Raw genomic sequence first — 12,241 nt, 5'->3', positions numbered from 1 at the left:
TATTATCTCATGCTAATGGCCAAGGCTCTGTCTGAGAAAGATGCTAACTAGTCTCAGAGTCATAGAAAAGCCGGGGGGGGGGGGGGGGGGGGGGGCACTAGCCTAATTGGCCCCAGCTGAGTTAATGTGCTAGGGGAAGGAGTCTAGAATATACCTGTAATAGTGTTCTACCTCTGGCTTCTGATAGTCATAATAGGTTTGTTATGTATTAAGGATGATTTTCCTCCCTTGCTCATATTCACTGCCAAACAAGCATATTTCTTTCTTTCTTATGCATACATCCAAATATATCATTGTGGGACTTTATTTTGTTGCTTAAAAAAAAATGTTTATTTACTTTTGAGAGAGAGAGAGAGAGAGCAAGAGCAGGGAGGGGCAGGGAGAGAGGGAGACATAGAATCCGAAGCAGGATCCAGGCTCTGAGCTGTAAGCACAGAGCGCCACGTGGGGCTCAAACTCGCAAACTGCAAGATCGAGATCTGAGCCAAAGTTGGACGCTCAACCAACTGAGCCACCCAGGTGCCCCTGCCTTTTTAAAAAATATAAACAAGGCACCTGGGTGAAACAGTTGGTTAATCATCCAACCCTTGGTATCAGCTCAGGTTTCATTGGGCTCCATGATGACAGCGTGGAGCCTGCTTGGGATTCTCTCTCTCCCCCTCTCTCTGCCCCTCCCCTGCTCTTTCTCTCAAAATAAATAAATAAACTTAAAAAAAAAACAACCCAGATTGCACTGATGGTTTAAATAGCAAAACCTTATTCCAGAAAACATTGCTATCACTATTGTCACTAGATTATATACAAGTAAGAGTTTGGGGCAGAAGTGTCATTTTATTAAGGTAACATCAACATACTTCAGGAATGTAAATTTTCCATGATATAATGGTGAGTATTTCCAAGCAGAATCTCCACTAATATAAAGTTATGATGGTCAAACAATGTTAAGAGCCTAATCAGCAAAGACTTTTAAATGACTAAAATATAATCATAAATCATAAAACCATGAGATTTTAGAGTTGAAAAGAATTTTAAGAATTATTTTGTGCAAACCCAGGTATTACAGAATAGGACCAGAAAGGCAAACTGTAGATTGTCCCAAATCACATAATTAGTGCAAGAGGTGGGACTAGGACCACTTCTATTCTCATTTTGCTTTTCAACCTAATGAGTTTTTGGACCACTACTTCCAAGGAAGGAGACACATTTGCATATAAATTATTTTACCACGCTGAACTAATTTAATTTTTTTGCATGTGCGAAATCTTATTTGCAACACAATTTTGTTTTATGCATCAGCCTTTCTGTTGGCAAATTTTAATTTGGTTTGCACTTTGCTGCCCTCTAGTGGATCCTTCATAAGTTTTGTCAATGGGTCTACTTAGTATTAGAACATCTCTACTACATACTAAAGACCAGTGTAATGTCAGAACCCAGTGATCTTGAAGATGTGCGCTCATATATTATAGTGAAGATTCACATCTCAAAATAACTAAATACAGCTGTCTGAATGTAGAAGATGCCCCCCAAATTTTCAGTTTAAAAATGAAAACAGAAGAAAAACTTCCCAGTAATTATGAAGCTGGGAGTATGCGTCAATGGCATGTTGGTTGCAGAAAACTGTTTTTAGAGTTTTATGCTTCTCGTTGGGTTTAGGTATGCACATCTTCACACAAATGATAGCATAATCTTGCTTCTTTGTGGTTTAAATATATGAACATATTCAAAGAAATATCCCACACAACAGACTGCAACATGCCAGTTTAAAAAGCTTTAGTTAAGTGCAAATTTAAAAATCAAATCAACAGCTTGGTCACTTGGTTTTAATTTTTTTTTTTAACGTTTTATTTATTTTTGAGACAGGGAGAGACAGAGCATGAACGGGGGAGGGTCAGAGAGAGAGGGAGACACAGAATCTGAAACAGGCTCCAGGCTCTGAGCTGTCAGCACAGAGCCCGACGCGGGGCTCGAACTCACGGACAGTGAGATCGTGACCTGAGCCGAAGTCGGATGCTTAACCGACTGAGCCACCCAGGCGCCCCGGTCACTTGGTTTTAAAAAGGTAATGCATTCTATACCTAAAACACTAGCTTTAATATGGATCAAACATGCCTAGATGATTATTTCTTTAAAATGTAATTTTCTTTTGCACACACTTCAACAATTCACAAAACTTCCCCCATATTCATTCCCAGGACTTAGGTCAAAATACTAATTTTGATATTTGGTAAAGATTTGAAAGACAGAGCAAAAAGTGGGTACCACGTGATCCCTATGATATTAAAGCAACAATATATGGTATATGGTATAACATATGGTAAAAGGGCACAAATTGTCAGCTCTAAGATGAAAAAGGTTTGAGGATCTAATGTATAACATGGTGACAATAGTGAGTAACACACCGTATTGTATACTGATATTTACAAAGAGTGTAGAATTTAAATGTTCTCACAAAGAAGAAGAAAAATAGGTGAGGTGATGAGAGTTAATTAACTAGGTGGGGGAAGATAACTATATATAGGTGGATGAAAGGACATTCAAGGAGCACCTGGATGGCTCAGTTGGTTAAGCATGTGACTTTCACTCAGGTCATGATTTTGTAGCCTGTGAGTTCAAGCCTGGCATCGGGCTCTGTGCAGACAGCTCAGAGCCTGGAGCCTGCTTCAGGTTCTGTGTCACCCTCTCTCTCTGCCCCTCCCCCCACTCACACTCTGTGTCTCTCTCTCTCTCTCTCTCAAAAATAAACATTTTTTTTTAAAAGGGGGCATTCAAAAGGTTTATTTCGAATACCGATATGGGGCAAATACTTTTCAAGAATCTAGATGTATAGCTGTGAATAAGACACAAAATGTCCTTGCTCTTACGGAGTTAACTTTTTCAAAGTTGGAGAAGGAGACAGACCATAAAAAACTAATTTCAGGAGCGCTTCAGAAAATAAAATGTGATAATGAAAAAGAGCACTACTGTGGTAAAAAGGGACACCTCACATTGAATGGTTCATAAAGGCCTGTATGAAGACGTGACATTGAGCCTTTTCTCTAGGTTCATATACATATTGCTATCATAGTTCAATCCAATTTGCTGATGTTGGGATTCCTTGTCTCCTAGGGTGACCTGACAAACGCTTTCCTAGGAATTCTGCTAATACCTTACCACCCGTGGGAAGTACTTCCTGTGTGGTTCACCTCTAGTGTGTAGAAGCTCTTTTGCCTCCAGGCCTATGAGTTTAACAGATGGAAAAAACCTGGGACAGCGCATGGTGTTAACAAACACAGTTTCTACTATTTTGCATATTAACATGGCAAGATCCCATTAGCTAAGAATTTTGGTATGGCATTATAACGGCACTTGCATTAGAGACGATTGACAAACTCTGGTCAGATTAGACTTTCTGGGGCATTAGAAAGCAAATAGCAACATGATTCTTCTTGTTTGTATTTTATGGTTTTCACAGATAATTTTTATCCTTTATGTTTGTAGCTTCTCAACAACTGTTTGTGGTAGGTACTCTTATTGTACCTGGGGTTGATGCTATAGGTGGTCTCTTCAACACCCAGTCCAACCCCTTATTGCTCTCCCTTATGTGCTATAGGGTCTCAAGAACAAACATTAGCCTTCTCAGGCCCTTTCTCGGCTATGGAGAGCTATGAGAATCAGCTATGAATCATAGCAAGAGGCCAGCTAATGGTGCCTTGTCCCCTTCCTCCCTCATCCTGCTGGAACATACAAGTTGAGATGGCAGCTGTCACTAAGGAAGCTAAAGGAGGTTTGTTTCTCAGTGACATCACTGATCTTCCATGCCAGCTCTGGACAGCCTACACCCAAAGTTCTTGTCCAGAAGACAGATACATTCCTAAATTGCTTCAACCTTTGTTGAGTTTCCAGATATATAAGAATACAATCTGAACTGATACAATATCCATTTTACAGAGAAGGACACTTTGATTCAGAGGACTTAAGTCAGTTGCCTACGTCCATGCATCAAATAAACGGTTAATTTAATGGCAGACCTCTCAGACCTCCATGCTTTTTTTCAATTCTCACTGTCTTTCCTCACATAATCTATTTTTTTAACTTTTTTTGAGATGCAATTGACATACAATAAATTGCACTTAAAGCATACAATTTCATAAGTTTTGATGTACAATATATGACCATGAAACTATCACTTCAATCAGGATAATGAATACATGCATCGGTCCTAATAGTTACTTTTTTTTTCTTTTCTTTTTTTTTTTAATATGAAATTTATTGTCAAATTGGTTTCCATACAATACCCAGTGCTCATCCCAACAGGTGCCCTCCTCAATACCCATCACCTACCCTCCCCTCCGTCCAACCCCCCATCAACCCTCAGTTTGTCCTCAGTTTTTAAAAGTCTCATGGTTTGGCTCCCTCGCTCTCTAATCTTTTTTTTTTTTTTCTTACCCTCCCCCTTGGTCTTCTGTTAAGTTTCTCAGGATCCACATAAGAGTGAAAACATATGGTATCTGTCTTTCTCTGCATGACTTATTTCACTTACCTAATAGTTTCTTCATGCTCCTTTATGATCCCTTTCTCCTGACTTCCCTCACCCACCCACCCTGCTCCCCAGGGAGCTACTCATCTGCTTTCTGTCACTATAGATCAGTTTGTACTTTATAGAATTTCATATAAATAGAAGAATACACATATTCTTTTTTTGGAGTGGGGTGGTCTAGCTTCTTTCACTCAGCATCATTATTCTGAGATGTGCCCATGATGTTGTCTATGTCAATGGTTTGTTCCTTTATATTGGTGAATGAATATTGAATGGATAAACCCCAATTCTCTTATCCATTCACTTGTTTGTAACTTGTTTTTATTCCTTGAACTTGGTATTCGATTATTTTTTCCTTTTCTCCTCTTTTCATCTTTTTATGTCTTGTCTGGTCTTAACTGAGCATGTTATAGGATTTCATTTTCTCTTTTCTCTTAGCATATCAATTATACTTCTTTAAAAAATTCCTTTGGTGGTTTCCCCGAGTGCTTGCAGGATACATTGACAACTAATCTAAATTTACTTTCAAATAACAGTAAATTACTTCATGGGCACTTCAGGTATATTATAAAACAGTATTTCCAATTTTTCCTTCTCATCTCTTATAATGTTTTCATTTTACTTACCCGTATACTATAATTATTAATATTACTATTATTACTATATTACCACTATATTACTATTGTTACTTTGAACAGTTATCCATCAAATCAAATAAGAGTAAGAAAAATATTTCATTTTGCCTGCATTTATTCCTTCTCTGACATGCTCTCTTTCTTTATGTAAAGCTGAATTTCTGACCTATGTCATTTTTCTTCTCCTTTAAGAACTTATTTTAACATTTCTTTTAGGGCAGATTTGTTAACAATGGATTCTCTTAGTTTTTCTTTGCCTGAGAAGCCTTTATTTCTCCTTTACTTTTGAAGGATAGTTTCACTAGATACAGAATTGTATTTTAATGGTTTCTTTCTTTCAGTACTTTAAATATTTCACTTCACTCTCTTCCTCCTTGTGTTGTTCCTGACAAGAAGTCCAATATAACTTTTTTTTTAATGTTTGTTTATTTTTGAGAGAGAGAGAGAGAGAGAGAGCGAGCGGGGGAGGGGCAGAGAGAGAGGAAGACACAGAATCCGAAGCAGACTCCAGGGTCTGAGCTGCCAGCACAGAGACAGATGCGGGGCTCAAAGTCACAGACCAAGAGATCATGACCTGAGCCAAATGCTTAACTGACTGAGCCACCAGGCGCCCAACTCTTTTTTTTTTTAAGTTTATTTGTTTTGAGAGAGACAGAGAGAATGCAAATTGGGGAGGGGCAGAGAGAGAAGGAGAGAGAACGAATACCACTAGCACAGAGTCCGATGTGGGGCTTGAACCCACAAAGCCTAGAGATCATGACTGGAGTGGAAACCAAGAGTCGGACGCTGAACCAACTGAGCCACCCAGGTGCCCCCAAGAAGTCCAATAAAATTCTTATCCTTCTTCCTCTGTAGGTAAGTTATTTTCCCCCTTGGCTTCTTTCAAGATTTTCTCTTTTTTTTTTTTTTTTTGTTTTTTGTTTTTTGTTTTTTGTTTTTTTTGCAGCTGGAATGTAATATGCCTAGGTGTAGATTTGTGTGTGTGTATTTTTCCTGTTTGTTGTTCTCTGAGTTTCCTGGATCTGTTCTTTGATATCTGTCATCTATTTTGGAAAATTCTCTTCTGTTTTTACTTCAAGTATTACATTTGTTCCCTTCTGTCTTTTTTCTCCTCTTGGTATTACTCATATGTTACACCTTTTGAAACTGTCACACAGTTTGTGGGTAGCCTGCTCTGAGATGTTTGGGTTTTGTTTGTTTGTTAGTTTTAAGTAGGCTCCATGCCCAACACACGCTCGAATTCATGGCTCCAAGACCAAGAGCCAGTCAGGTGCTCCTGGGTTTTTCCTTCATTATTTTTTCTCCTTGTGTGGTAGAGTCCGCTTCCTAAAAGGAATAGACCCCAAGATAAGGGAAGGCAACCTGGCTAGCGTGTGTTGGTGACTCCTCTCATGACCCTGTAACATGAGATCACCCAATCAGACGGTATGCCTATACATTACCCAATACTGGAGGCAAAGAAGCAGAAGATGTGTAAAAGACTACGCCACATGGCCTTCGGAGCTCAGTTTTTCGGGTACAAACCCAACTGAGCCAGTGTTGGCACTAATACAGTTGCTTCCCGAAAAAAAAAAAAGCCTCGGAGTCACCACTCTCTGTGTGAGAATCCTGCCACACTTGCATTGCAATCTGGGAAGTTTCTACGGACATATCATAAAATTCACTGATTCTTTTCTTAGCTGTACCCAGTCTACCCAGCAGAGGCTTCCTTCATTTCTGGTACAGTGTTTTAATGTCTAGCATTTCCTTTTGATTTTTTAAAATTTCCATCTCTCTGCTTACATTGCCCATCTGTTTTTGCATATTTTCCACTTTTTCCGGTAGAGTCCTTGACATATTAATCATGGTTATTTTAAAATCCCTGTCTGATCATTCCAAGATCTGTGTCATATCTGAGTCTGGTTCTGAATGTTTGTTTTGTCTCTTCTATTTTTTCTTGCCTTTTATTTCTTGCCTGTAGTTTCTTTTTTTTTTTTTTTAATTTTTTTTTTAATGTTTATTTATTTTTGAGACAGAGAAACAAAGCATGAATGGGGGAGGGTCAGAGAGAGGGAGACACAGAATCTGAAACAGGCTCCAGGCTCTGAGCCGTCAGCACAGAGCCTGATGCGGGGCTCGAACCCACGGACTGCGAGATCGTGACCTGAGCCGAAGTCAGCCGCCCAACCGACTGAGCCACCCAGGCGCCCCTCTTGCCTGTAGTTTCTTATTGAACACCAGACATGATGTATTAAATAATAGGAGCAGAGGTAAAATAGACCTTTAGTGTGAGGCTTTATGCTTATCTGGCAGAATTATGCTGTGTTTACCATTTGCTGTAGCTCTAAGTGTCTGAGGCTTCAGTTTCCTTTTGTGTCCTTATTGTTGTCTGATCTGTAGTCTTTGGGCTTCCCTGGGTGCAGTTTCTGAAACAGAATGTTTACGTGTCTTACAGCTCTTTTCGCTATTATCCACTTTCTCGCATGGCAGTGCTACTGATGTGGTGGGAAATATTGGAGAGGGGAAGCAGTCTATACTGATGAAATTATGAAATTTTGGGTTCATGAGTGAACGGCTAAGAAAGAATCCTTGAGATGATTTTGGTGCAAAAAGACGTTCTCATTATATAGTTCAGGGACAGGACCCGTGGACAGAAATAGGTGCACTTGGATTGTGATGAGTGAATGATTACATACTTTTAATTAGTGGGGTTAGGGAGAGTGTAAGTCTCTAAGGAACTTGAAAGCAAGGCTTTCAGGACATTGAGGGGCTAGCTGCAGTTAAGATAATGTTACTTTTAGCGTTTAATAAAACATAAACGTTAAGGCACTAAGACTGCCAGCTCTGAGTTCCTTGAGGAAGGTCACCCTCTGCATGTTTCAGGTGCCTGTCAATGGGCTGGAAGCTGTAAGGAGGTTTAATTTAAGCTACATTTCTCTTGCCTTTCTTTGCCTCAATACCATGATTAAATCTCAGTCTTCATGTGAGCTTTTGTCCCTGGGCTGTGACCTTCACATTTTTAAAAAAATTTTTCCCCTCTAGGGAGATGGAAAGGATAGGAAAATTGGAGTTGAGTAAATGCCTTTCTCTGCAAGTCAGTGAGGCTTTGGTAAAGTCTCTTCTGTAGAGTAGACTTTTGTTACGGAGAATGTGCTAGGAGTATCTCAAAATGATCACCAAGGTTTTTGCTTGACCTTTCACCATGAGAATCTGGTGGGATTCCTTGAGGTAAAACCCATGAAAGTGTGCCACCCACAACCCCACCCCTGAGATCTTGGCTACCAGGAATCTCTCACTTCCACATCAGCACACACTCAGCCTCCAGCAGTTTGTCAACATTGCCATGTAAGTATTCCTATCAGCTTATGGCTTCAGTGGCTTCTGTTCCAGATGGTCTGCTCTTGGCTGGGATTATCCATATTCTCTTGTGTGTCTCTCTAGATTTCAGAGCAGTGGTTCACTTTGCTACCTTGAATCTGATGAGAAAGTCATTAGGTCCATCATTTTCAGTGTGTTCAGATTTTTCTTGTTGTAAGAATGAGAGTGACAACTTCCAAGCTCTTTCCATGTTGGAACTCATTCCAAGCTAACGAAAAGAAGCTGACCCCATTCAGAAGGCTAGATTTATATCCGGTCACCTGTTCACCTCTTGATAGATACTTAGATTGTTTCCAGTTTATGAATATTCATGTCCAGTACTTTGGGTATATGCTTTCATTTCTCCAGGGTAGATAACGAGAGTAGAATGGATAAATGATCATGTGATAGGTGTATATTTAACTTTTCAAGAAAGTGCCAACTTCTTTTCTTTAAATTTTTTTTAACATTTATTATTGAGAGACAGAGTGTGAACAGGGGAGGGGCAGAGAGAGAGGGAGACACAGAATCAGAAGCAGACTCCAGGCTCTGAGCTGTCAGCACAGAGCCCAACGTGGGGCTTGAACTCACAAATCACGAGATCAAGACCTGAGCTGAAGTCAGACGCTTAACCGACTGAACCACCCAGGCACCCCTGACAACTTCTTTTCCAAAGTAGTTGTATCATTTTACTTTCCAACCAACAACATATGAGAATTGTTTTTGCTCTGTGTCCTTACCAACCTTTGTACCTATGGGGACCTTTTGAAGGCAACATATATTCAAAGTTTCTATTTTTTGTTACATGTGTATTGTTACAACCATGTACCTCAATCCCCTGAGAATTTTTTAAACCAGTGTAGAAAAATAAAGATGGATGGAAATTAAGATGGACACACTAGTACATCAGCAAAGCTTGACTTGAAACTGAACAAATTTTTCTCTTCCTCATTCTTGAAGCCTCCCCTCTCCTTCACTTGCTTTCCTGTAAAATCCTTTGTTCCAGGAACTCGGTATCGATATTGACATCTCACTGACCCCATATGTACTTAGTAATGAGATTCTGATGGCCACTCCAGCACTAGTCACGAGACCACCTTGAAGACATGACCAACAGGGCCGACAGCATGTACCAGATTCCTATTGGAACCTCCCAGATCCTGTATTTTCCTATAAATACACTGGGCAGCCTCGTAGTCTTGGAGGCATTAGCCTGTAGCAGCCTCCTTTGAATGGCAAAGTCATAAACTATCTTCCTTCTCTAACTTCTTTTTTAACATTTATTTATTTTTGAGAAACAGAGCATGAGCAGAGGAAGGGCAGAGAGAGAGGGAGACAGAGAATACAAAGCAGGCTCCAGGCTCTGAGCTGTGAGCACAGAGCCCGACACCGGGCTCGAACTCACAAATCACGAGATCATGACCTAGGCGGAAGTCAGATATTTGACTGAGCCACCCAGGGGCCCCTATCTTCCTTCTTTATATCCAAGCTCTGTCTTTTCATTACGTATTTCGGCTCCCAGGCACAGAAGTCAGTTTTTGACAACACTTTGAGTACAGTTTTACTTTAGTATTTAAAAAGTAGCAATAACAATTAGGCAAAGGCCATATTTAGGGCAGAAGTTCAAAGAAATGTAATTGTTTGTTTATGAGGAAAGTTGTTATTCTGCAATTATTTAAAAATTTTTAATTACAGTACAGTTAACATATGGTGTTGTATTAGTTTCAGTTGTACAGTGTAGTGATTCGACAATTCTATAAAGGAATGCAATCATTATTACCTTGGTACAAGATGTCCATAAAACGTCTGTGTCTATTTAGAATCCCAGAGTATCAGAATGTTTAAATATTTCATGCTGATTCCAAAGCTTTGGACTTCAGTGAGAGTTACTGAGTTTCTTTCCCAAAGCTATGAATTTAGTCATTTAAAACCAATATGGATAAAGAGGTGCATTATAAATCAGGATCAAATGTTGTGGGAGTCAGTGAAAGGAAATAACAATTATATCATTAAAGTCTGAATAGAGATGGGGCTTAGATGGGGCTGCTTTTCCTCTGGGCAGGTTAGTAAACATCACCTTTGTTGAGGAGTTGACAATCTCTCTTTTCCTTTCTGTATCACCCTGCAGCTGGAGGAGCAGAAACATGAGCTTTCTAGTGACATCAGAGCTAGGACGCTGCAGAGCCGGTTTCCAGCAGTCATTCTCCCTCCCCCCCACCTCCCCCGCAAAGGCGCCACGCCCTCTGCAGATCTGGGATTGGATGGTGGGCACTAGCTACTCTGTAGCAACTCTCCAAGTGTCCGTTGTTGATGGTAAGTTTGTTTTTTTACAAAGAGTTTATATTCAAAATCAGAAGGATATAAGTTCCAGATCTCAGCTCTTGTTTACTATGCGTCTCTTCATTAGCCTTTGTAAATGTCATGTTTTCATTAGTAGAGAGGCAGTAAAATTACCTACCACATGGGATTTTTTTTTTTTTTTTTAAGGATTAAAGGAGCTAGGGCATTCCAAGTGCATAGCACAGTGCCTGGTATGCACAACCACCTAATAAATATTAGTTATATTCTAATGTTCTCCCCAAGCTTCCAGCATGTTCAGTAAGTGCTTATCCTGGCACTGACCTTCCAGCTATGAGACTGAATAGATAGGTTATAACCATATGAGTCATTTGAGAAACAGTACAAAGTGCCAGGTTAAGTGTTACAAACAATAGTGCTATAGACAAGGATTCTTTTTCTGTTTCTTCCTTCTCTTCCTCCTCCTCCTCCTCCTCCTCCTCCTCCTCCTCTTCCTCCTCCTCCTTCTTCTTTTTTTTACAAAGGGTACAAGCCCAGCAGGGAGCCCAATGCAGGGCTTGAACTCACAGGCCCCCCTAGACATGGATTCTTAAAAGAGGGAATTGGGAAATGAGAAAGGTTCTGACATTTATTTAATACTCACCTGTACCAGACACTGTAGAAGAGACACATTAAGTATTAGCTCTCTTGTGCCCCAGATGCATGAAGAAGGACTTTATAACTAGATTCTGAATGTCTGAGAAGATGCACAGTCATACAGCTTATAAAAGGCAAGACCATTGATTTGGAGCCATATGCATATGGCCACAAAATTTAGGGCTTGGGTAACCAAGAGGTAAGTTGAATTGGAGTCTGTAGAGAAAAGAGAGAAGGGAAGTCTTAGAAAAAGAACTAAGTTTGAGATCCAAGATAAGTAAAATGTGTTATAGGAACACTGCTTCTTAGCTCCCAACGGTCCCCGGGGGGAAATTTGGTGATCATGTTGCCACCTCCTGAGGACTTTGCCTTGCTGAAACCTTGGCACACAGAACTAAAGGGTAGATATCATTGTGCCCTGTAACAGTTAGAAAACAGCAACTCATCCAATGTCAGCAGTCATGATTTATTCATTCACAGCATCATACTGTCCTTGGATAACTCTATTTATCCATCTTTTAAAGACATTTGACTGCATGACTACTGGTTTAATCATCAGCAGGTTGCAAGTATGAGCTGTTCTGAGAGTGGATAAAGGCAAGATTTAATCTTAAGAAAAATGACTTGTTTTGAGTCAAGGCAGATTACTTTTCACTTTATGTAACCCATTTCTCTAAGCTTGAGATTGAGGCTTGAGAGTTTCTTTGCTGGACTAAGGCCCTGAAATCTGACAAGGGTTTATCATCCTTAAATATTTAAAACACTTTCAAACATTAACTAAAATAAAGAGGAAAAGAAGCCCATTAAAGATAATATAATT

Source organism: Panthera tigris, chromosome B3, assembly GCF_018350195.1.
Source record: "Panthera tigris isolate Pti1 chromosome B3, P.tigris_Pti1_mat1.1, whole genome shotgun sequence".
Lineage (NCBI taxonomy): Eukaryota > Metazoa > Chordata > Mammalia > Carnivora > Felidae > Panthera > Panthera tigris.
Note: the sequence above shows the minus strand (reverse complement) of the source record.